We start from the raw sequence: 27,218 nt of genomic DNA, 5'->3' as shown, positions 1-27,218 counted from the left end.
TATAAATTGGGCATCAATAAATGGCTATGTTCCTGAGTAGCCTTGATTGAACATACCTGTACATTTCTGAAAGACAAGTTCTGAGTTATTCCAATATTGCTTCATTTCACAAATGCCCCCAGCATGCATTAGCATTTCTTTATTGTATTTTAGGGCTCTGGCTTGATGCCTTATAAATCACACATTTTCCTCATGGCACAGAGCTTCTGTCAGGCTCACATCAGGTTCCAATGGTCTGTCCTCCAAAGCTTCTATATGTTCCTGTGTTTTGCATTGCTTTACACTGTTTTCACAGTTGGAGGGAAATGTCTTTCACTCCGTCTTCTGAGCCAGTAGTTTTGTCTCCCTTTACCTGTGGACAGAGGACCCACTTTCCCTTCTAACTGTGCTGTCCTCCAATCTCTTTGAGTGTACTTCTTACTCTTCTGTCCCAGTTAGCTAGCTCCTTCATAGACACATTGTAATTGTGCCCTATGCTCTGCCTGACCTTGCCATCTCTCATGTTGACATACTGATTTGGGAATCCTGTTGTTGTTGTTGTTGTTTTATATAATTGGGACTCAGATGTTATTAGAATAAACACACCAAGTAGAATTCCATTACAGGAAAGGACAAAGTGATCCTCTGTAGGAAGCATCCCTACTCTTCAAGTGATAACCAAACTTATATTTTTAGCTATTCCTTGACATCTCAGTTGTCATGGAGATCCAACACACACACACACACACACACACACACACACACACACACACACACGGATGGAGGGATGGGGAGAAAGAAAGAGATGGGAAAGGGAAGTTAGTTCTTTCCAGAGTTCACAAATCCCTCTGGACCAAGTTCTTCCCAGTATCCCAATTTTACAATCCTTGACTCAGGTATCTCTTTCACTGATATGCAGACTTTCATCCAGCCCCCAACACACAAGGCTCTGTACCAGTTCTCTCTAGTGAGACCTCACAAGACAAGGCCTTGTTTCTATTTACCAACCTGCTGGTCCCAAGTAGTATTCCCAAAAATGAGGGTAGATGTTTTAGAGTTGATTGGTTCTGAATTGGTCCTGAAGGTGCTGAAAGGACCTTCATACTGCCATCTTCCCAGACTCCTACCCTAACAACAGCATCTTGTCAAAACTTGCATCCTAGTAAGCCTATTTCCTCCACTCAAGAGAGCAAGTTCTTCTAAAATGTATGAGCTTTGGAGTCAGAGTCTTTGATCAGATCTTCCCCTTATAATTCCACCTTTGTGTATGCTACGCAATCAGCTATTTCTCTGAGCCTGGGTTATTCATTTATGAAATGATATTAATTGTGGAAAGCAATTGTATATTTATATTTAATTGTATATTCAAGTGTATATATTATATTTAAATTGAAATTGTATATTTAAATACATTTTCACAGTGTGCAGGACCTTTAGTTTTGGACAAACATTAGTCATTTTCCTCTGTAATTCGATTTTCAAGAAGTGAAGGTTGACCAGTTGGCAGCCTTCTTGCTTTACAATTTCATCAACTGTCTGTTTCAATCACCATTGCTTACAACTGTTCTTACTCGATCCATCATCTTGAAGTATCTAGGTTAACAGTCAATATTTTAGGCCTCTTTGGGCCTCAGTGCCTACCTGCAGGGTGCCACTATGCATTATAAACCATCAAAACCACATGTTACAATTAGGGAAGTTTCATCACTGACCTCGGTGAAATGAAAAAGCCAAAATGGACAGGAGTGGGCAGAAATCAGCTCCGACAACAAAGCTAAAGGCATTAAGAACATAATTACCCTTTTAAAGGTTATCACGTAATTGAATCTCTAATTTTACTTGAATGTAGATTAATTCACTCTGCTAAGGTCTCCAAGAAAAAGTGTTATCCCCAGAGCTCTACAGGAGAGGCCAAAAGAATTTTTAATTGCAACAAATTACATGAAGAGATTCTACCTTATGAAAGGGGGAATTTATGGCATAATTTTTATGTTATTAAAGTAAAAGACATTAAAGGCCTCTTAATAAAGGCCCTAAAATCCATGCTTTGAAGAATGATGCCAATGTCCACATTTTTAGACTCTCCATTCTATGGATGTGTTAAGATCATTTATGTGTTAATCAACTTGATTATGGCAATCATCTCACAGTGTTGTAAAACATCCTATTGCACACCATAAATTAGTATTTTTTTTTTATTTATAAGCTATGCCTTAACAAAGCTGAAGAAGAGAGGCAGGTAATTATTGATACACAGGAATATGTTACATTAGATTTAGAGGACTAAACGGACTAAAAACAGCTAGCCTCAAAAGGTTACATACTGAGTGACTCCATATGAAACCACTTGAAATCATGAATTCATAGAGTGCTGTACAAGATCGTTGCCAGAGGATAAGCACTGGGTGGAGTTTGGAGGAAAGTGGGTGTGGCTGTGGAAGGGCAGCAGGAAGACTCCTTGTAGTGACAAAACGTCCATATCCTGTTAATGATATTATCATATAATCTTAATTTCCTATGATTGCATTGTCTTATTAATTTACTATTGTGTGTTGCCATTAGGTAAGACTGGATATGAGAATCGCAGGACTTCTAAGACTTCTCTGTATTTTTTTCTTTACAATTGCATGTGAATCTACAATTACCTCAAAATACATATAGAGGCTAAAGAAGTAGCTGAGTAGTCAGGAGCATGTACTGATCTTACAAAAGACCTGAGTTCAGTTCTAAGTACCCATACTGCATGGCTCATAACTCCTTATAACTGCAGTTCCAGGGGGATTCCATGCCTCTGGCCTGCTCAGGAACCTGCATTCATATATACAACAAGCACACAGACATGCACACATTCACACAATTTTAAATAAAATGATTCTTTTAAAAATAAAAGGTATTTTTTTAAATTAAAAAAACTATGCCATATATGACATTTCCTGGGGAGAATATATATATATATATTCACTCCAGAAAGGACACAGGGGCAACATATTAAAGACAAGATTCCACTCAAACTAGGTGGTGAGCCAATGAGCAAACCAATGGGCAAAGAGCTACTTACAAGACCATGAACAATTATAGGCAGCTACAACACCAAAGAGTCCCTTTCTCCACAGCAATGGTTGACCACTGGTATATGCTCAGGTGCTGACTCCTGAGAGGTCTAGTAAGCCATTCTTGCCTACTGGGTCTTGTAAGCAGTTCTCTCCTTCCAGAAGGATGTTAATGGGCCCAAGCTTGCAAGGATCCTCACCAGCTTGAGAAGATCATCACAGCTGCAAGAAGGCAATCCTCCTGCTATGCCATGCTGTGATAAAGTCCTGTAACACTGTACTCTTTCTTCTGGCTTTTAAAGTCCTGTGGCTCCTCTTCCATGATTTTTTCCTGACTCTTGGAGAGGGCGATACAACTGCCTGATTATTTCCTTCCATTTATGACTGAACATTGGATCACTGTGCCTCAGCAGCAATCATGTTCTGTAAGTGCTTTAAATAGTTTCCACAGTAACCCCATTCCAACGCAAAAAGAAGTTTTTATGGTCAAGACCAGGAGCAACACTAATCAATACCTTGTAGGGAGGAAGCCCACACCCCTACTCCTGTGATTTTTCTTTAATAATCTGTGACTTCTGAGAGTGTGCTTTAACATATTTTCAAGGTACCTTCATTCAAATTATTAACCATTGTTTCACATTTATTTATGTGTGTGAGTATGGGTGTTGGTGTGGGGTGTGCTTGGAGGTCAGAGAACAACAATTTGAGGGAGTTAGTTCTCCCTTTCCACAGGGATCATACTCAGGTCCCTAGGGTTGGCTGTAAGCACCTTTACATGCTCAGCCATCTCACTGGCCCTGTTGACCTTCATTTTCACATTTACAGGCACAGGCTGTTGTAGGACTTCTCTCAGTCACTGTTGGGTGGCATCTGAGATTTATCAAACCATAAAACTCACGCGAATTTCTCAGCTGTTTTCTTACCACCTGTGTTTGATGACTTCTCAGCCTCACCCTGTTAGTGTGCTTTCAGGTATCTAAATGTTTTGTAAAAGACTCAGAGGGCATCACTGCATCATCTCTGTATTGAAACAGAGTTACAAAGGACAAAGGGTGAGTGGGATCTCCAAAGGCCTACTACCATTGGTTTCAAGTAAGTACCAATTGGTTTTAAGATTCAAAGGCTAAAGGTATGGCAAAAAAATAAATAGATAAATAATGTTTAATCTATCTATAAGATCCTATAAAACATGAAAAGGGCCCATACCTGTATCAGTTGTTTGCTTAAAAGAGGAATGTTGAATGCTGTGTCATAAAGAGGGGCACTACTTTATTTATCTCTGTAACATACGGTCATTTTCCACGAGTCATTGGCCTCTTTATTGACCATACCAGGTTGTTGAAAGGGCTTTGGTGTAAGCAAATCATCTCCCCCTATTGGAATTCTTTGATGGTTTCTGTAATTTTGCCTTTACTCTGGACATCCAATATTTTTGTTATTTACTACCCTCCTTGGAGTTCACAACTTTGCAGGCTCCACTTTACCCAATCATGCACAATTGGCTTATTTTTTTTACAGCTTGCATTCTCAGAAGAAATTCTCCATGGTATGCATGGCATGTCCCAGCAGTAATCCACCACCAGTGTACTTTCTGGCAGAGAAGAAAGGTACACAATATATTCTCAGGTGAGAAGAGTTGCCCACCTGTAAGACAAGCTTAGTCCTTTTCATCTGTACTGTTCTATCCCATCTCCATCTATTGCTACTCATTGCCCCTGGTGCTTTGGGGGACTGACATGAACTAAGGAACACTCAGCTTCAATATCTACTAAGGTCATGTTATACACTGATAGGAAACCAAAAAATTTACATTCAACATGTGGCCTCTTGTTCCCTTGTATGGTCTTTGTTTACAAGCAATCTTGGCCACTTCCTTAGAGAAACAGCTGTTTTACATCACCAGTAAATTTCATTCCCCCATAGTAGGGAGAATAGTGGGGATCCCCAGTATGTCCCTCTTTTCTACTCCTTTCATCCCTCTGATGAACTTCTGTTCAGGTTTTAAAAGCTTTCAGAGGCTCACAGCAGAATTTAGGAACTCCAGCTGGGTCGAGGTCTTGCCTATGAGTGATCCTGATTAACTCCTTCATCTGCTTTGTCTTTTTCTCTCCTTACTCACCGCTTTAGCATCTTACAAACTCAATTTGCATACCAGTCTAAACCATGAAGTTCTCAGGAGTGGCTCCTGCTTTGTAAAGATCATGAGCTACTTTGGGGCTCCTCAAAGGCACCAAGCTCAAGGCTCTTGCTAAATTGACTTCTTTTTTTCAACTCTCCTTTCAAGGCAGTCCGATACAGACAGGTGAACTGGGTACCAAACACTACCTGCCACAACGCCCGGTTTCCTCAGTAGTGCCTGCCCTTTCTGTGCTGTCCTCTAGACCCTGCTATTCAGGAAGACCTCAGGTGGTGACAACCAAATCTCCCTAGTGGCTCCTATGAGCCACTCTATCATGAACTGATTTACTTTGTATCTCCTGAGATTATTCAACCTTTGCCTTGGGAAGGAAGGAATTGCTATGTTACTCAGTTTCTCTGCCTTCACAGCAGACTGGTCCCCTTACTTCTCGTTTAAAGGTACAGTATTCCTTGGTTATCAGTTTTCTGTATTTGGGCCATTTTTAAGGCCTGGTCAGCACCTGAAGTATAGATTTTTTTTTCCTCTTTCGTCTGTATTAAAGGTCCGACATGGGGAATATCTCCTATCACTTCTGCCTCACTCTCTGTATAGTTCTTCCCATGAGTTCCATGTTTTTGTTTTGTTTTGTTGTTTTTCTGGTTTGGGATAGTTGTTTTGATTACAGAAGGACCTATCTAGCACAGACCTAATCTTTACATTCTTTCATTTGCCCCTTCCCACCAGTGAGGAAGCCAGCAAATACCTCCATCTCATTCTTCTTTTTTTTCAATTTCCCTGCCATTTCAGAGATGAGTATGGCAAATAGCATCTGTTCAGTTTTCTGACGGCAAGTTCTTCCTGAGTTAATCACTCAGCCTCAGTTTCATGAATTATCCCCCAAAGCACAGGTCACACAACTGATGTCACAGCCTTCTTTCAATCCCATCGTACTTTCAAGGGCATCCTCTAACACATCAGCCATTTGGAAGACATCCCTGTACCCACATGGAGACTCATTTCACATAATAAAAGAAGAAAGCCAACCTGGGACCCCCCAGCACACACACAGATACTCCTTCAGATAAAGCAGCCTCAGTAGCATGCATTACCACCTACAGCAGGACAAAACAAATGCTACCACAGCAGGAAGGGAAGCCATTCCATACCTAACATGAGGGAGGATGGCATGTCAGGATGGCCCTTGTGGCCATTCCATATTACATGGAAAAGGATGGCCATATCAGGAAATCTGTTATTCCACACAATATAGGGGAGGAGGGCCATATCAGGAAGACCCTTGTAGGTACTACATGTCATTCCATAGCACATGAGAAAGGGTAGCCATACCAGGAAAGCCCTCATGGATACTCCACCCCAACACAGTTTGTTTTTATTTGCATGCCTTATCACCCACAGCAGACACAATGCAACTGCTCCTCTCAAACCCAACTTTGGTTTTGTTCTGTCCCTATTAGAACACCAAGTGTTTCATGACTTTACCTGGAGGAGTAGACAAATGTCAGTCACCCCAGATAGAGTCCCGATGACAGACAAAAAGAACTCAAGTATATTCCACTCAAGTATAACTTGGTGAACCATTGAGTTTACTTTAAGAAGCATGGGAGACGGGTAACTTATAGAAGCATGAGCAACATATGGTTAAAGTCCCCCAGGACCACCCTAAGCAATTGTAAATGGCTTATTAACCCTCCAGGAGGGAAATGGCCTTATGTACTTTGTGTGCCCTCCTCACTTCCATGAGGGGAAGTTAGTGGGCGCAGTCCTATGAAAGTCTTGTGTAGACAATCTCAGCTGCTCTCCTTATAGGACAGCAGCAACTGTGTTATGTGTAGAGGGCAGAGTCCACAATCCAAAAAACATCTAAATAGACTCAATGTTAGCAAGAGTCAAAGATAACAAAGAATCAAGATCAGGATGGCTCACTTTCATTATACTCACTTTCAGGTCATTAGAATGCATTAAATCATGTAGAAAAAATAAGTGTTAAGTTTGACAATGAAAAAGATTTAAATGGCAAAAATACTACTTTACCCTTTTTAAACCACTATAGATAGATATGCTTGGCATGCAAAAAGTTGTATATATTTAATGTATACAAGTTAATAAAGCATGGAGATAAGTTCACGACTATGAACCCATCACCATCTCTGTATGAGTATATCCATTTCCTCTAGAAGTGTCTTCCTGTCTTACTATTAATCTCTTTATTATTTATGTTAAGTACATTTAACCTAGATCATCTTTTTTGGCCTTTCCTCTGTGTGGTGTGTGTGTGTGTGTGTGTGTGTGTGTGTGTGTGTGTGTGTGTGTGTGTGTGTCAGAGAGAGAGAGAGAGAGAGAGAGAGAGAGAGAGAGAGAGAGAGAGAGCCTTGCTATGGGTGTCAGTTCTGGGTTCAAGTAATCCTTCCACTTCAAATCCTAAGTAGTTAAGGCTGTGGATGTGGGACACTGTGAATAGAATTTTAGCAAATCTTTAAGCATGTGATATGGTGCTATTGATTGTGGGATCATCACTGTCCTAGATCTGTAGGACTTACTCTTCTTCCATTACTGAACTCCCCCACTCTTAAACCAATATCTCCTTGTCCCCCCACCCTATGGCCACTGGCACCTACTGTCCCAGTATCTGCTCTAGATTTGACAACTTTAGATTCTTCATAAAAGGGATTCGAGGAAGAATTTATCCTTCTGTTCTTCAGGCCACCTCTGTTGTCACAAGTGGCAGGAGGGACATGCTAATACTGATTGAGCATATGCTCCTTCCAAACCCTGTGCTTAACACTTGACATGCACATCTTCATGTAACTCTCAGGAGGAGATATAATATATAATATCTGAAGTAAGTACTAGTTCCCACCAGTTTCCTCATGGACACTTGAAGTTCAGAGAATTCTAAGGGGTCCCCCAAAGTCACATAGCTAGTAACACAGGCAATGGGGATTTACAATCCATGATTTTTATTGTACATTTTATGGGGGACAGTGTAATTTTATAACTAAGCAATTATATAATGATCAATTTGTGTTAATTAGCATGTCCAACTCATCACATTGTTTAACTTTTTTGATTAATGCATAATAATTCTATGTACTTACAGGACCCAGTGTGATATTTTAGTACTTTATGCCCTGATCAATTCAGTGTAACTAATGCTTCCATTTGCTGATCACAAGTTTGTGTTTGGAGGCTTTGAGCCTCTCCTTTTTATGATTTATAGAGTGTATGATAAAATATATTGGCCTGTAGTCACTCACTATGGGGTAGAACACTAGAACTTAATCTCACCAACTTTTCCTTAGTGCTTCTCATTTAATCTCCTTCCCTCCTGCCTTTTACCTTCCCCAGCTGCTCATAATCACTGATCTACATTCAGATCAGCATCATTAGAAATGTGAAATCTCAGCCGGAGGGTGGTGGCGCACACCTTTAATCCCAGCACTCGGGAGGCAGAGGCAGGTGGATCTCTGTGAGTTCAAGGCCAGCCTGGGCTACCAAGTGAGTCCCAGGAAAGACGCAAAGCTACACAGAGAAACCCTGTCTCGAAAAAAAAATGTGAAATCTCACAGACACAAAAAGATAAGAACCTGCCTTGAGGCAGGGTGAAGGGCTTGGACTTGCCTCTACTGGATGTGCCTCCCCATAGGAGGCCTTGCCTTCTTGTGAGGGGATGCATTGGGGGGAGGCTGGGGGATGGGAGGAGGGAAGAGGGGGAACTTTGATTGGTGTGTAAAATGAATGAAAAAATTTTCTTAATAAAAAATAATTTAAAAAAGACAAGAACCACATGGCTTCTTGCATTCTCTTAATGGCACTTCTCATGGAAGAAAAATGCTGCAAAAACTTCTTAGTATCTAGACAGACCTACTCTTGAATAAACAGAGAAGATAAACTTAGATGGGACCATTGCAATCAGACAGTCTTGATTTGAGACCATGTTACACAATCATTGTGTGCATTTGGGTGAATGACTTAATCAGTGAGCCTCTGCCTTTTGGTCTGTATTATAGAAATAATAGCACCACTTGCCTCAAGGAATGAAGAGATAATTAAATGAGACAATGTATATTAAGTGCTTATCATGATATCTTTAAAAAATGACCTTAAATGTGGGGTCACTATTGTTATTGTGAGCCATATGGTTTTTGTAAATTTTAGCATTGTTATTTCCTATTACAGGGTTTAGATGAAGCTCTTTCTTCTATACATGTCCAGAGGCTGCTGAACTTTCTTTTGATATGACTCTGAACCTAACACCTGCCCTTAGGTGAATGAGCAAGGATGGCTGACTTTATGTCATTAGTCAGAAAACCCCAAAGGATTCTATGATTTCCAAGCTGCTATCCATTGTTGGCCAAGAATTCTAAAGGAAAAAAGGCTTCCTGGGGTGCTAGAGAGCCCTCTCTGTGGGTAAAACACTTGCCATGAAAGCCTGGAGACCTGAGTTTGCATCTTAGAACATGTATAAAGACAGACATGGTAGCACAAGTCTCTGAGATGGGAGGCAGAGACAAGAGAAACCCTAAAAGCTCTTGGGGTAGCTAGCAATGGTGAATAAAAGATCTTGCCTCAAAGTAGAAGGCAAGGATTGACACCTCAGGTTTTTCTCTGACTTCTCATATACACCTACACTCACACACATGAACATCCACATGCGGACAAATCATTATATACAAAAGAATGGCATTGACAATGAAGGGAAATGGACAGAAAGAAAAAGAAAGGAAAGAAGAAGGAAGGGAAAGAAGAAGAGATGGGAGGGGGAAAGAAGAGGGGAGGAAAGAGGAGAAGAGAAGGAAGAGACAGGAAGGGAAGGGAAGGGAAGGGAAGGGAAGGGAAGGGAAGGGAAGGGAAGGGAAGGGAAGGGAAGGGAAGGGAAGAGAAGAGAAGAGAAGAGAAGAGAAGAGAAGAGAAGAGAAGAGAAGAGAAGAGAAGAGAAGAGAAGAGGAAGGAACTGCCTTAGCCACTCTAGTTTGGACTTAAGGAGTTGGGAAGTGTTGTATGATATTTTGTTTGTGTTCTGACAAATAAAGCTTGCCTAGAGATCAAAGGGTAGTAGAGGTCAGGCAGTGGTGGCACACACCTTTAATCCCAGCACTTGAGAGGAGGAAGCAGATAGATCAGGAGTTCAAGGCCATGATGGACTACATGAAATAGAACCAGTCTAAAAGAGAAACAGATCTTGGTGGTGGTGGTGCATGCCTTTAATCCCAGCACTAGGGAGATGGAGACAGGATCTTGGTCCCATTTGGTCTGAAGATTCGTAGAGGTAAGAAGTTTCTAGTAGCTTCTGCTCTGCTCCTCTGATCTTTCAGCTTTCTCCCTCAATATCTGACTCTGGGTTTTTACTGTTAAGACTAATTAGGGTCATGCTTCAGGGTGGTTGTTTATTTGAAGTTTTAGTTTGGTTTTTGTTTGTTTTAATTTGATTTTTTTTTTTTTGCTGTTTAATTGTCATTGTGTTGACTTTAAATGAAATACATCAAACATGTGCAAATGTAAACGATATGAATATCCATGCTTGTTTTCCATCCATTCATTCAGGGGAAAGGAACATTACAAATGCAGATGACACCTTCAGTTGTCATCCATCTCATGCTTCCCCTTTTCTCCATGTACCATCACCCCTTCACTCTCCAAGTCTAAGTGTCCAGGCTACTTCAGGGAAGAAGCCACATACAAGTCCATTACCAAAAAGTCTTTTTTAAGCTCCTACCCAGTGCTAAATAGGAAGGTTGTGTTCAACATCCCTGTAAAAGTGTGTTTTAAAAGTGAGATGGCTGACATCAGAAAGACATTTGCACTGATAACTTCCTGACCACACAATTCAGTGGGTAGAACCAACTCTGACCTCTCTCTCTCTCTAGGGCCTGAACAGTGATGTAATTGACTCCCACTGGCTTCTATGACTTGAACTGGGCCAATTCCAACAACCCCAGACTTTTTACTGAAGCTACAAGAAAGACTTACTGTCCAACTTCTGGAGCCACTAAGTGGGAACATGTAGACAAGTGGAGACACCAAAAGCAGAGCACCTGCTTGTGGTCATGCCAGAGGCATCAGGCACTGATGAGTAATCACTGCCACTCTGTGGAGGCCCATAGAGATTTCCTGGTGAGATCTGAGCTTGCTTTACCCAGCAGGGCTGCATTAGAAGATTGCTTGACCACGTGTGTGGTTATCAGATGATTGGAAGGGTCTGCACTTGGCTGTGCTAGGGGAAGGTATTTTGCTCCACCCCTTGGCATTCCTATAAAAAGCTTTTTAGAAGAGACAGAAGGGGCTGATGGGTAATGATCCAGGCCCTCCCAAGGCTATCCTGTGTTTCTAACTGTTTCTCTCCCCTCTGTCCTTCTGTCTAATATCTCTTATCCCTCGTTTCTCAAGAGCACCCTGTTGTGAATGTGGGAGCTGGTCTCCTACAACACTCAAGGCCCATTGATGTTGCCATTAGGAGTGTCTCAGGACTTCGAGTCAAAGAGGCTGTCTCTTCCCTTTATTATCGGACTTAAATCTGCTTGAATTAAAATTATATCATGGATAATACAAGGCAAAACTTTGGAAGAGCAAGGCAGGACATAAAAGAAAACACAACTAGAGTATACACTCTGAGCCCTGCTTTCTTCTGCATATTTTACTTGTGGAAATTCAATTCTTACAGGAACCATCCAAAGTTCATGGTTAGGATGCTCAGTTTATAAAGAAGGAAGCACAGAAGTACCCTTTACCCAGAAACTGAAATATTAAAGGCAGAGGTGAGATCTACATCCTGGAAATCTGGACTGGAGTCTATACTGTTAACTCCTACTGGATAATATGGGAAGTAAAATGGTTCATAGATATTTGCTAAAAAAGGAAAACTTGAGCCATAGTTGTCAAATGAAAAAAGCATCCAATAATGGGTGTTCTTTACTTAACTGTGCTTTAAAGTATGAGAAACCAAAGTGTTAGAAAGAGAAAGAGGATACTTCAAGGAAATAAAAAGCTACAAGCTAAGAAAGGCAGGAAATGGGTAGACTATCTATGTACTTTCAGAGCATGACTGAAGACCTTGGACTGATTCATTTGTTATGAGACAAAATCTTGCTCTGCAGCTCAGGCTGGCCTTAAACTCACAGTCCTACTGCTAGGCCACAGGAGTGCTAGGATTATAGCTGTGAACCACCATGCCCATCTGTCTTGTGGGTTTGTTTTTAATTCTAAGAACATAGAGATGCACTTTCTAATATTTAATATGTTCCATGGTGAAAGGTCTCAGATGGGATTCAAGAGACACACTGAAATGGACTCAGGGGCGTGGAGTTTATTAGAAGATGCATGCATGCCATAAACAGAGAGACAACACTATGACAGGTACTCAGCTGGAGAATTTAAACCCTAGCACCAGATAAAGACAGCGTGGCTGGGGCTCTGAGGAGAGGAGGTTAGGGCCCATATGAAAGAAGGAAGAATCTCTTCTTACACCTTTCTGAGGATGGGGTGGTTTCACTGCACAACCCTGAAGCCAGACCCTCTGATTCCCAGGCAGGGGGCAGGGAAGGAGGTGAGAACAGGACCTGTGGTCACCAATACCCCTTTTGGTGTAAACTCGCTTCCCCAGGTGGGAAACCTCTGGCACCTGAAAGTTTGTTAGCTAAAGATTCATAGACAATGTCTCAGAAGTCTGACTGTCTGCATCTGAGAGGAGAAAAACTGTGCAGGTAGATATTGTGGCCTGATCAGAAGCTGGATTCTAATACTATATTCTTACACATGGTATCTGGGCTTATTAATCTTGGTTGCCAAGTTGACACACTTCAAAAAATGCAACATTAGTTGAGGGATTCCATCAATTAGATTGGCCTTTGGGTATATCAGTGGGTGTTTTCCTAATTGCTAATTGATATGAAAGGCCTAGCCTCCTGTAGACAGTACCATCCCTAGGCAGATGGGCCTGAGATATACAAGAAAAGTAGCTGAAGAACTGAATATTGGCCAAGGAACAAGCCAGATAACACCATCTCTCCAAGGTTTCTGCTTCAAGTTCCTGCCTTGAGTTTTTGCATTGGCGTCCCTCAATGATGGACTATAATCTATAAAATGAAATAAACCTTTTCCTCTATCTCAGTTGTTTTTGAACACACTGTTTATCACAAAAAGAGGATCAAAACTAGAACAGTACCCTAATTCTGTAATTCCTATTTCAGGAACATTGAAAAGAGAACAAATTTAGTCAAATCCCTGAGTGTATCTAACTTGAACCAGGTAACAGAATATCCAAGATACACTCTCACCTAATCTCCCTTGGTTTCTTAAAGGACATATTTTTAGGATCTAGCTAATAATTAAGAACATTAGAGTGAGATAAATTGGTTCAAACATTATGTGATTTAATGACTACATGAACTTGGGCATGTGAATTAATATATCTGAAGTTGAATTCTCATCTCTAAAATCTGTTCAGCTTTCTAACTCATACATTGCTTTGCAGAGCAAACGAAGTCATGCACATATATGTTTGGCAGAGTACCTACCTGGCACAAAGTGAATTCCCAATTTGGTCAACATATTAGAAGCATACTAATGTCAAAATTAAATGAGAACAAGGTTCCATGCTGCTCCTTGGAGCTGAAAAGATCCAGCCCATCTAGCTGAATCATCTAAACGTGTGTGTGTGTGTGTGTGTGTGTGTGTGTGTGTGTGTGTGTGTGTGTGTGTGTGTGTGACAGAGACAGTGACATAGAGAGACAGAAAGACAGAGAACAGTAATACCAAGGAAAACCATCTATTACTATTCAAGCAGTTGGTGTAATTTTTAACCACCAAAATTATAAAGATGTTCAATCTGCTGATAATTTGATTCTAATTAAACTTCTTTCCACAAAGCTGAAATTGCAAAGGGGGAAAAGCAGAAATGAAACAGCAATTAACCTTTGGTTCTGAGCTTATTTGCTCCTATCCAACATGGGTCAGTTGCCATAGAGATTATACCTACATGATCTGCAGATGTGACCAAAGCCACATGGAGTCGCTGAACTGGTCTCCTCTCAGTGTGGCTTTGGGAAATCTACTGAAAGAGAATCAAAAGCTGATCTGAAAGTCTACAAGGATGGAAGTGGAAGAGAAAGGGAAGAATGCCAGGGGGCTGTGGAATTCAGAGGGAAAGATATTTAAAAATCTTAAGACTGAATAAAATCCATTTTCCTTCATCTACAACTTTCCAGTCTGTCTGTGGCTGTGAGGAGACTGATAAGAAGAAACTGATGAGTGTGAAGAGGGTCTCACTCCTACTAGGAAGAGACTTTTCAGCTTAGGAAGTGACCAACCAAGCCCAAGCTTGCCTTAGGCAGAGAAGGTGAAAAAAAAAAAAGAGGGCTCCATTACCTATGGTGGGACAACTTGCACAGCCTTGATGTGGGGGAGGGAGGGTTGGACCTGCTCAACTGAATGCACCCAGCTTTGCTGACTCCCCATGGGAGGCCTTACCTTTTCAGAGGAGGGGATTGGGTGGGTGGGTTGGGAGGAAGGCTGGGCAGGAGTGGGAGGAGAGATGAGAGGGGGAATCTGTGGTTGGTATGTAAAATGAATAAAAAATTTTCTTAATAAAGAAAAAATAAATAAATTATTTTTAAAAAGAAAAGAATGCAGTGAAACAGACACAAACATTAAAAATAAAATTGGTCAACCACCAAAAAAAGAAAAGAATAGAATAGAATAGAAAAGAAAAGAGGGCTCAGCTACAGTGCATTTCCTATCCTGTCTCTGAATACTGGGTGGGCATGAAGCAACCAAACACAGTGATAGCATGTAGAGGATAGGCTAGGTCAAGACACAAGAGCATTTAGTCCATTTTCTGTGGATAATGATGCAATATCTCCAGCTAGGAACATTTAAATGAAAGCAGTTCATTCAGGCTCACAGTTTGAGTGATACCTGGTTAAGAGAGCTCATCTGATGACAGCTTCATTAGCAGACTCTTGAGGCAGAACTAAGTATTGTACAGGAAGAAGAAGCATGATGGTTACTCTTGATTGTAAGCTTGATTGAAACTGGGATCAAACCATGATAAATGAGGACATCATGGGAATAGGAAGAGGCAAGGTGCTGGGGAGACTCTCAGGAATCAACCACAAGGTTGACCCCACCTTGGTCTGGTGGCAGTGGTCCAGAGGGTGCCTGGACCAGTCTACTCTGGTGACCAGCCCAGCAAATACCCTAGATGTCATCATAGAGCCTTTGTCCAGTGACTGATGGAGGCAGATACAGAGATCCACGGCCAGGCACCAGGCTGAGCTCTGGGAATCCAATTGATGAGAGAGAGGAGAGATACTGCAGGGGAGGGATGTTGAGATCATGATGGGAGGACGTGCAGAGATGACTGGCCACACTAGTGGAAGCCCATGAACTATAGACTAGTGGCTGTGGAGCCCCCATGGGGCTGGACTAGGCCATCTGGATACAGATGATAGTTGTTTGGCTCAAACTGTTTGGGGGGTACCCAGGCAGGGGAATCGGGATCTTTCCCTGATCTATGGGCATGCTTCTGGAACCTGGCGCCTGTGGTGTGATACCTTGCACAGCCTTGATGCAGTGGGAAGGGGCTTGGATCTGCCTAGGCTCACTGTGCTGGGCTCTGCTGACTCCCCATGGGAGACCTCGATTTTGGGGATGTGGGGATGTGGGTGGCTTGGGAGGGAGGGCTGGAGTGGAAGGAGGGAGGAGAGGGGAATCTGTGGATAGTATGTGGAGTAGAAAATTTCTTAATAAATAAAAATTTTTAAAAATCCAAAAAAAAAGAAAGAAAGAAATTGGAATCAACCAGGAAGCATGCCTTGAGGCAGCCTGTGAGAGCACTTTTTAGAAGGATTAATAGGAGGGAAAACTCTCCCTTAGAGGGGTCAGCACCTCTAGCAGCAGCCCACATATTCAGAGGACTTAGGGAGAGGTATGTCTATCTTTGCCTGCCCCCTTCACTCCTTGCTTTTGAATTAATCTATTCTGTTGTGGCTGCTGTCATCCTTCCTGACATTAGAGCTCAGACTCTTTAGCCTCCCAGTGTGGACTGAAGACCTGCAGCTCTCCAGGAATTCCCCAGGCCTAGAGCACCAGAATGGGGCTGCTGAGGCCTCCAGCCTTGCCACTGAGCAGCAATCTCTTCCACAGGCTGTTACTAAGCCACAGCCTTACATGCCTATGTCTTTCTTTACACCTCTGGGCAGCAGAAAAATTGTCAAATCTTTCCACTCCAATTCCTTTGTAGTTATACATCCTGTCTTTGGATCACATTATATCTCCCAAATCCTGCTCAACCCAGTTGAAAGCAGTGGCCAGCAAGCCCCAGGAATATCCAAACATTTTACCCACAAAGCCATCTCCCTAGCTCCAATTCATTCCTTTTTAATTCTGCCTTCGATAATGCTATAGAACATGGAATGGTTCATCTGGGGTTTTAGTCCAGGTAGTCGGATGGGTTTTACCCCAGTTCCAATACAGCAGCATTCATTTGCAACTAAAGTCTAGTCACAGCTACTTAGGCAATCTCTACAATGTGCTAAGCCTTCCCTAGCCTTAGTGCCATCTGATACCTCATTAGATTTCCCACAGTGCTCCATTGGCAGCATTCTAGGGTTTTTCTGGCCAGTTTCCTCAAACTTTCTAACCTGTCTATGACCCAGTTCCAACCACCACATTGTCAGATACTCTACCAGCACCATGACTCTCAGTACTAACTTTCTGTAACAAACAGTTTGCTATCATTGTAATAAAATATATCTGAGTACATTGTATTTTTAACAAGCTTTATTCAGATCCCAGGTTTTGGAAGGAGAATGCCCAAACACCATGGTGGTGGCTCTGGTTATGGCCCCTCTCATTACAAGAGATGATGGCAGAAAGCATTATACCAAGAACTATGTACAGGGAACATTCATACACACCGGAAGGCAAGAATCCAGAGATGGGAAAACAGCCTTTCTCTTTTATAATATTCATCTTGTGAGACCTGACAAAGATCCCATGAAAAAAAATACATCAGTTCCTTCTAAAGACAGCATCCTTCATGACCTTATTACTTCCTACAATGTCACACCTCTTGAGGGTTCCACATAAGCTTCCAGCTCTGCCACATTCAGAACCAAGTTCTCCATTCATGAATACACAGGAGACACAGTCAAGCCATGTTCAAGCAGCAGCCCATCTGTACTGCTAGTTCCAGAGTGAACTAGACCAATAAAGCAGTCAGCATGAAATCCAGTTCCTGACTGTAGGGAGATACCTTCATAGCCTACATCTATCTGTATTTCACAGATAAATCCCAGCCCTTCTCATCTCTGTTAACCCAGCATTCAAGGTCAGACATATAATTACTTCCCTCTCAAAATCTAAGAGCTGTTAATAGCCTAAGACAATCTTAATCACTACTAAGGAACAAAATAGACTCTGACTTAAGTGGGTTCTCATTAAAATTTGAACAGTGTCTGCTAAAAACAGTGACATTGAAAGTTTTTTTTTCCTTTGATACACACAAGATTCTTACAAGTGGCATGTTCTCTGGTGTCCTCTGAAAACACACCCTCCTCAGGAGTCTTCCTAGACCAGTTGTCCTAGTTAACATTTCCTGTCAATATGACACAGCCTAGAATCACCCGAAAAAAAAGTCTTATTCTAGTTCACTATTCTGTTGCTGTGATAAACACAATGACCAAAATCAATTTGAGGAAGCAAGAGTGTAGCTAGAGTTCTCCTGTCTTGCCCACAGTCAGGACAAATCTTTGCCACCCGACAGTCCCACAGCCGCTCAGACACAACCAAGTAAACACAGAGACTTATATTGCTTACAAACTGTATGGCCGTGGCAGGCTTCTTGCTAACTGTTCTTATAGCTTAAATTAATCCATTTCCATAAATCTATACCTTGCCATGTGGCTCGTGGCTTACCAGCATCTTCACATGCTGCTTGTCATGGCGACGGCTGGCAGTGACTCCTTCTGCCTTCCTGTTCTTTCTCCTCTCTGTTAGTCCCACCTATACTTCCTGCCTAGCCACTGACCAATCAGGGTTTTATTTATTGACCAATCAGAGCAATTTGACATACAGACCATCCCACAGCACTTCCCCTTTTCTTCTTTTTTTAAAAGAGGAAGGTTTTAACTTTTACACATCTCCAAAGCCAGCTTGGTATATTTGGAAATTTGGGCATAGCTTCTCTTACTACTTCTTGCTCGAGGGGGGCACTGTATCTTATGGGGACACAAAGAAAATTTTAGGATTATGGAGTAGTCTGTGAGGGTGTATTGTCTGAGCCAGTTGCCTTGAAATGGTTCTGGATGTTGGATCAGCTGGGCATTGGTGTCATCAGAGACCTTTCAGGGGGTCTTGGCTGGTCAAACCTGATGTATCTTAATCTGGAACAAATCCATAGCCTCTGGCTTTCTGTGGAAACAAAAGCAGAGCCTCTTTTCCAAAGCAACATATCCTTACATCCAAATTTTGAAGTCAAGGTACCTTTAGAATACACATTTTGGTATAACTCAACAGCTTTGGCAATCAAATGTTTTTCTTCAGTTATGAATATCAAAAAGAACATAATCCAGATTCTCTGTGTGGTAGCCATCTTCACGTGGCTTATTTTTTATATTACCTTGAGCCTATTGCTTTAAACTGCACCATTCTAAGCCTGAAATGGCGCTGTGGCTGCTGGCTCTGCCCACTTCAGCTTCCCAACATGGTGGTGGTATGTTTTCCGCCAGCTCTGGGAGCCATCAACTCTCAGAAATAGTGGGTCTATGCTTCTATTAAAGCAGTGTGAAGCCCAGAAACCTCTTTTTGTTTTGTACTAGCAAAGGCTAAATCCACCACACAGCTTAATGTGCCACTTGCAGAGGCCTCATTCCTGCCAAACTGCAGGTCGAGCACACATCAGGAACCCGCCATAGTAGCTCAAAAACGCAGGCTGCCACTAACTTAAGAGAAACAACTAGGAACTGTTTTTAGCTCCGTTTTAGAATCTTTGTTACTCAGGTGTTAAGTGGAAACTCTTGCCAACACATTGGGCACCATTTGTAGCTAGAGTTTTCCTACCTTGCCCACAGTCAGTACAAATCTCTGTCATCAGCCAGTCCCACAGCTGCTCAGACCCAACCAAGTAAACACAGAGACTTATAGTGCTTACAAACTCTACGGCCGTGGTAGGCTTCTTGCTAACTGTTCTTATAGCTTAAATTAATCCATTTCTATAAATCAATACCTTGCCATGGCGTGGCTCGTGGCTTACCGGTGTCTTCCCATGCTTCTTGTTGTGGTGGCAGCTGCCAGTGACTCCTCCTGCCTTCCTGTTCTTTTCTTCTCCTCTCTGTTAGTCCTGCCTATACTTCCTGCCTAACCACTGGACAATCAGTGTTTTATTTATTGACCAATCAGAGCAATTTGGCATACAGACCATCCCACAGCACAAGAATTTATTTTAGCGCATGCTTCAAGGTCACAATCCATCATTGGAGAAAGTCAGATAGAAACTCAAGGCAGAAGCAGAGACAGGAACCATGAAGGAAGGCTGCTTACTGGCTTGCTCTCTGCCTCATATACAGGTAACTGTACTTGTATAACCCAAGTCCACCTGCCCAAAGATGGTGCCAGATGGCAGTGAGCTGGGCCCTCCTATAGCAACTATCAATCAAGATAATCTCCAACCTGAGACAGTTCTTCATTTGAAGTTCCCTCTTCCCAGGTGATTCTAGATGGTGTCAATTTGATAATAAAACTAACTAGCAAGTCTCAACTGAGTAATTGTCTCTATCTGGTTGGTTTGTAGACATGTGTGGTAATTTGAATATAATTGGCCCTTATAAGCTCATAGGGAGTGGCACTATTAGGAGATGTGGCTTTGTTGGAGTAGGTATGGCCTTGTTGGAGGAAATATGTCAATGTAGGGGTGGGCTTTGAGGTCTCCTATGCTCAAGAAATGCCCAGTATGGTACACAGTTCACATCCTATTGCCTGTGGATCAAGATGCCGAACTCTCAGCCCCTTCTCCAGCACCATGTCTGCCTGCATGCACACTGCCATGCCTCCTGCCATAATTATAATGGACTAAACCTCTAGAAATGTAAGTTAGCCCCAACTAAATGTTTTCCTTTTTAAGAGTTGCCATGGTCATGTTGTCTCTTCACAGCAATAGAAATCCTAACTAAGACAACAGGTCATGAGGGATTGTCTGATATAGGAGTGCCCAACCCATTGTAGTGGTACAATTTCCTGGTCAGGTGGACCTGGATTGTATTCAAAAGCTAGCTAAGCATGAATGTGTATGCCATAGAGAGAGCCAGCAATCCGTTCCTGTATGGTTCCTGCCTCAAGTTCCTGTCCTGACTTCCCTCCATGATGGATTGTGGAAATATAGCAAAATAAAACCTTTCTTGCCAAAGTTGTTTTTGGTCAGTGTTTTATCATAGTAACAGAACGAAACTAAAGCACTACCTCTTCCATAGTAACCAGCTTCCATTCTGAATCACATCATTTTTTACTGAGAAAGTTCTATCTAATATTTACCACCTGCTATAATAATCTCTGATATTTCATCTAAGCAACCTAAGATTAGAACACATGATGCTTATACTAGTATTGTCCATGTCTATTGCAACACCTGGACAAAGCAAATATCCCATATGCATAAGTGACCATTTTCACAGATAGACCCAGTTCGTGTGAGTTTATACCAAGCTAATTTTCATTTCTCTCTCTCTCTCTCTCTCTCTCTCTCTCTCTCTCTCTCTCTCTCTCTCTCTCTCTCTCCCTCTCCCCTTCTCCCCCTCTCTCCCTCCATCATCCACCCCTCTGTGTGTGTGTGTGTGTGTGTGTGTGTGTGTGTCTATCTGTCTGTCTGTCTGCCTGCCTGTCTGTCTCTGTCTTTCTGTCTCTCTCTCATTTCAGGTTGTAAGACTAAGAGTGATAGCACTATTGAACAACTCATTCCTTCTTTCAATGAATATTTATCGACTGTTTGCAACATGTCAGGTACCATGCTAAATGCTAGCAGTAAAAATTGTAAAGAAGTCAGACAAGGCTTCTACCTTGTGTCATCTCCATTATAGGAGTGAGCATAGCTTGAGTACACTAACAATATAGACAATGTAATATTTGTCAATGATGGTCATCATTGCTATGAAGGAAGCCAGGATGAGGATAATATGAAAGACTCAGGGAAGTGAGGAGGGGGCAGTTCCTTCAGCTCAGGTGGACAGGGAAGGCCCTATAAAGTGAGCCTGGTCTATGATGATAGGTAAATGAATTCTAGGCAAAGAACAAAAGATGCAAACTCCCTGAGGTAGGCAAGAACTCAGTACTTCCAGGGATTCAAATATTCTGGTATGAGGGTATGAGAGATGCCAGTGGGAATGTTTAGTGAATAAAAGGGGGGGCACCAAAAGATTTAATCCAAATGACATGATATGATTTACATGTTAAGAACATCTATGGAGATAGCTCAGTATGCAAGATTGCTTGATGCACAAGTAGGAAAATCTGAGTTCAAATCCCCAGCACTCGTGTAAAAAGTCAGGTGTGGCCAATGTACCTACAATTCCAGCACTGTGGAAGGTAAAGAGACTGGAGAATTTCTAGGGCTTGCTTGCTATCAGTCTAGCTCCACATTCAATGAGGATCTCTGTCTCAATGAAATAAGGTGAAGACTTAGAAAAAGACAGCCGGCATCCTCCTCTGGCCTCTGTGCACATACACAGGAAGGAAGGAAGGAAGGAAGGAAGGAAGGAAGGAAGGAAGGAAGGAAGGAAGGAAGGAAGGAAGGAAGGAAGGAAGGAAGGAAGGAAGGAAGGGAAAGAGAGAGAGGGAGGGAGGGAGGGAAGGAAGGAGGGAGAGAGAGAGAGAGAGAGAGAGAGAGAGAGAGAGAGAAAGAGAGAAAGAGAAAGAAAGAAAGAAAGAAAGAAAGAAAGAAAGAAAGAAAGAAAGAAAGAAAGAAAGAAAGAAAGAAAGAAAGAAAGAAAGAAAGAAAGAAAGAAAGAAAGAAAGAAAGAGAAAAAAAATTTTCTAGTAGCTGCTGTTGGGAGATGAAAAGAGGGTCAGGATCCATGTGAAAAAGTAGGAAGGGGTCCTTTCAGATACCTGAGATGGTTACTCATGTCTTGTCCTCAGCTGGTTGCAAAGATGAAGACTAAACACCTCATCTTATTCTAAGATTTATTTTTAGTAAAGATTTAACAATTTACAAAGACGTGTCTTCATTTTTGTAACAAAGTGTAAATCACAAAGATTTGAGCATGCAGTGTGCTGTGATGTAATGTCTGGGAACTGTTGTTCTGGAGAATTAATTCTGGTTGGTCAGGTAGGAAAAGGCCCAGGAGCTTATATGTGTGCACTGGTGGTTTTGTGACCATGACTGCTTGGATGCCTCTTCCTGGTCTATGGTTGATTTCCCATTGCTTGATACCACATATCAACCTTGAACCTGACCTCAGCAATGACATTTTTGTCATATTCATTGAGGACACAGCATGTGGCTGCTGAGTTAGTTAGGATCTGACCCCACTGTAGATACTCTGAAGTGATCTATACTACTCTATAAGGACCATTGCTGATAGCTCATTGGCTGGGGACCTGGTTACATTGAGAAACACAGGTGAGAAGGACAAGGCTTCACCATTTGCTTCCAAGGACCATCCAATCCAGTGATTCTCAGTGAGAATCACTATTAACTTTTGGAAAACATTGCAGAGAAAATAGAGTATGAGCATAGAGTTCAGAAGTTACTGGGTACTGTTAATGGGCAGCAGTTTGAATGTCATGGGCTATTGATCACATAGGGCCTTGTACAACCTTCTTTCCAGCCTTCAATCCTACACTTGACTTTGACAAAGGAATATGTGTCAGCAGATTCCAACAGTTGCCACTTAGCTGATGGTCACAGCAAGTGTCAATCTATGCCTTATTTATCCTCAGCCTCTCTCTGAAGATAAGCATCAAGACAGGCTGAGAAAACTCCAGCTCGGATAAGTTATGTAACATTGTTAGGGACATATATGTAATCAGACAAGCTAACTCCATGCCCAGGTCTAATGGCTCCAAAGCCCACATTCTTTATTTTTTTTTATTTTTATTTTATTTTATTTTTTTTTTTTTTGGTTTTTCGAGACAGGGTTTCTCTGCGTAGCTTTGCGCCTTTCCTGGAACTCACTTGGTAGCCCAGGCTGGCCTCGAACTCACAGAGATCCACCTGCCTCTGCCTCCCGAGTGCTGGGATTAAAGGCGTGCGCCACCACCGCCCGGCTTGCCCACATTCTTTATTACTGAACTATTCTAAAACTGTCTCTTAGAGAAAGCCACGGGTTCAGTCCTAGCCCTGCTCCTTAGAAGCCATGTGACTTTGGATGTGCAATTAACCTCTCAGAAACCCAAGTCCTTTTCTATAACCAGGTTTCTGGCCCACGTTTTTTTTCAGCTAAGAATTCTTAGTTCTTGGAAGCACTGTTACTTGCTGCTACCCAGTTTGGCCTCTATCTGTCATTGTTATCTCATCATGGCCTTCAGGTTTTAGCCAAGGACCCCAGCTCATAGCTTGGCCCAAAGTAAAAAACCAATGTCTGCAGACTGAATGTTATGATCTCCCCATGTGATATGACACCTGATTTGGGAATTTGGGTCATGTTCTCTAGTGTTGGGTTAAACACCCCATAAGAGCCACACTGGCCCTAATTAAAGTCTTATATAATGAAATCATGGGCACTAAATGGAAAACGGGGGAAAAAATCTGTCCATATGACTCTAGTAATTCATTTAGGCGATACAACTATATTTGAATAACTATGCATACCAATTTATAATATATTCATTCAATGAAAAAAGATGGATGTGGACTACCAAGCATTGAGAGTATTTCCACATGGTGTATTTTGGATTTTACAGATGTAACAAAAATCCATGATTGTTACAAGGTGACATTTGTCAGCATGAAAAGAGAATGGGGCTGCAGAAGTGAAGACTTAGCATCACTATGCCCACAGCACCCTCACACTCTGTGAGTCTTGATGGCTACAGGCAAGAAGATACAGGCTTTCTTTTATACATCAAACCCCACAAAGTATCATGCAAAGTGTTCTTAAACTTCAGTTTAAAAATATTTGCATTACAGAAAAATCAACCATCCCTCAACCACAGAGAGATTTTTGTTTTAAAAAAAAAATGTGAGATGGCAAGTCCTTCATCTATTAATAATTTTATAGTACTGATTCTTGTCTCTGCTCATTCATTCCACAAGCATTTATGATTCACAGACTGGGTGCCCTCTCCCTTCACTGAGCTCCTGGAATTACAGAAGAAAAACATGATGATACCTGTGTTGTTTGGGGACTCACAAACCAGAGTCAGAAAACAACAAAATCCTCCTGGCTTTTGAGCAATTCCATTTTCTGAGCCTGTTTATATGTCTGGAAAACAGAATATATGCCAACTTTTCATGGTTAGTGTGATGAGAGTCTCAAAAAAAGAAAGAGAGATATAATGATCTCATGGTAATACCTGGCACATTGTGGGCACCCAGTACTGTCACTGTGGTGGTTTCCATGAAGCAATGCAATGAAATCATGATGAAACCACAGAGAAAAAGCACCTACCACCGTGGAGACGTGAAGCATCATGTCAGTGGTCAGCACTGTGCAGCAGAGATTTACAGCATCCCTGCCTACATATCACTGAGCAATTCCCGAGTGGCTATTAACTTGTCATTTGGAGACCTCCACTCAGGAGTCTGTGTCTTTTTTTTCTGTCCATGGTGACATCTAATGTCTAGCCTTTCATTTTCCCCAGCAGACCCTGAAGTCTTCTAAAGTGAAAACTTGAGAGAAATTGAGAGTATGTAACCATTAAAATTAATTGCACACAAACATTAGCAATCAGATACCCATTGCTGACATGAAATATGGATAAGGAGTCACTGAAACATTTATATTAAATTACTTTTGTAATAATATTTAACTTTGGAGCATTAAATATTTAGTGCTCCTTTCTTGCCATTTGCAAAGAAGCTTCCAGCTCTTTGAAAGCAGAAAGAATCCATGTCACCCATTTTTGTCTCAGGGTCCCAAGACCAGCAGCTCTGAGATGAGACCCACAGACATATCTGTAACTGGGTAAGAGTCAGCTTTCATTCATTCAAGAGAACATTATTGTCATTTTTGATGCATGTATCAGTCAGACTTTTCATTAATGAGACAAAATACTTGAGGAAAACTTAAAGGAGGGGGTGTTTATCTTGGCTCATAGTTGCAGAAATTTCACTCTGACTCTGTGAGCAGGGTGAGGCAGATAGAGCCAAAAAGGTGGTGTCATGGCAACCAGGAAGCAGGAGTAACAGTTGGAGGAGAGACTTTGCTGGGGCTTCTCCTTTTCCTGTTTTATTCCACTTGGGCACCATCCTGTTGGATGGTGCTGCCACATTCAGGGAGTATCTTCCTCACTTAGTTCCCTCTTGGGAAAGACACTCAGAGGTGCAGGTTACCAGTCTCCTAGGCACTCCAATAAGTTGACAGTCAAAGCTCACCATCCCCAGATAACACCAAGAAACACAGAGAAATACAAAGCATGATCCCAGAATTCATAAGTCACATAAGAAAAGAAAACAGGAAAGCCAGGCATGCTGCCTGTCTTTCTGCTGCCCTCAGCTCCTCCAGGGTTATTTAAGGTTTTTTTTTTTCTTTTTCTTTTTTTTTTTTTTTTTGAAGTTTTCTATTTTATTTTATTCTGCTCTTTCTTTCTCTCTCTCATCTATGACTTTTCCCATCCTGGGTACCTCTCTCTTAAACAGACTTTTCTGTCTGTGGATTTATTAAACTCTTACAGGGGTCATCACTTCCCCAGAAATGTTCTCAAACCCAAACAGTGATGGCTTCTGCAAACTCCCAATCCACCCTGGACACTATTCCGCCATGTGACCCATCACCATGCTCTCTCTCAAATGATCCTATCTGTCTTCCTTACCAACTGTGAGCTACTTATATATGATTCACTGGTGTATCCCTGGGGTCCTCTACTTTGCCTAATGGAGAGTGGGTATTCAACAAACATTTGGCAGACTAATAAATTAAATAAGTGAAGGCAATAATTAATTGGCTTTGTGCTGCTCTAAGTGTGCTCCTGGTTGTGGTTCAGGCACACCACAGGCTACAATAGGCTTCTTGTGAAGGACGGGAAGCTATCAGGAAATCCTAGAAGTAATGATGAAGAGCAAATTCCTGAGAAAATTGGGGATCTTCTAATTATAGAGATTTAAACCACAATTACTTAATTAGAATTGTGATTCTTAAAATATACTTCAGGGCCTGGGGAGATGGTTCAGTGGGTCCAGTGTCTGTCACACAAGCATGAGGACCTGAGTTCAGATCCCCCAGTATCCACATAAAGGCTTGGCATGCTGACATGCATCTGTAAGTCTAGTGCTGTGGAAATGCAGATAGGAGGATCCCAGGAACTGGGAAGAAGACTGTCGTTGATTGCGGACTTCGTGAGAGACATGGTCTCAGAAGATAAGGTGGAAAACAGAACAGTAGTAGACAACACTCAGCATCAACTTCTGGCCTCAGCAGGCACCCACATACATGTACAAATGCACCTGTACACACACAAACACATGCACACATTTATTATACACACACCATAAAATAAAATTTTTAGAAATCTACTCCAAATAATTTTACATCCATATAACATGACTTGGCCTCTGTTCCTCTCCTCATTTCACTAACATTCCCACCACCATGACCATACCTTCCAATGCCATCTGTACACTAGAGAATAAGCAGAAAAAAGGCAGGAAGTGGTCTTTCTGACATCTTTAGATGGAGAAAAGGGCCTCCAACTGCTAACCCCTCTGCGGGCTAAGTAGGTAAGTCATGTAGCTAGTAGCTAAGCTACGTAGAAGGAATTCCAGTCCAATATCTGGTTGCACCCTCCATTGCTTCATGGAAATTGGTTCTAGAACCAATCTTATCATTGGAACCTATTCTCTCTTTAAGATCATCTCCTCCTGGACCTCTTAAACTACTATTTGCCACACAGTAGGATTCCCAGAG

The sequence above is a fragment of the Peromyscus maniculatus genome, chromosome 4 (assembly GCF_049852395.1).
Source record: "Peromyscus maniculatus bairdii isolate BWxNUB_F1_BW_parent chromosome 4, HU_Pman_BW_mat_3.1, whole genome shotgun sequence".
NCBI classification, from domain to species: Eukaryota; Metazoa; Chordata; class Mammalia; order Rodentia; family Cricetidae; genus Peromyscus; species Peromyscus maniculatus.
Note: the sequence above shows the minus strand (reverse complement) of the source record.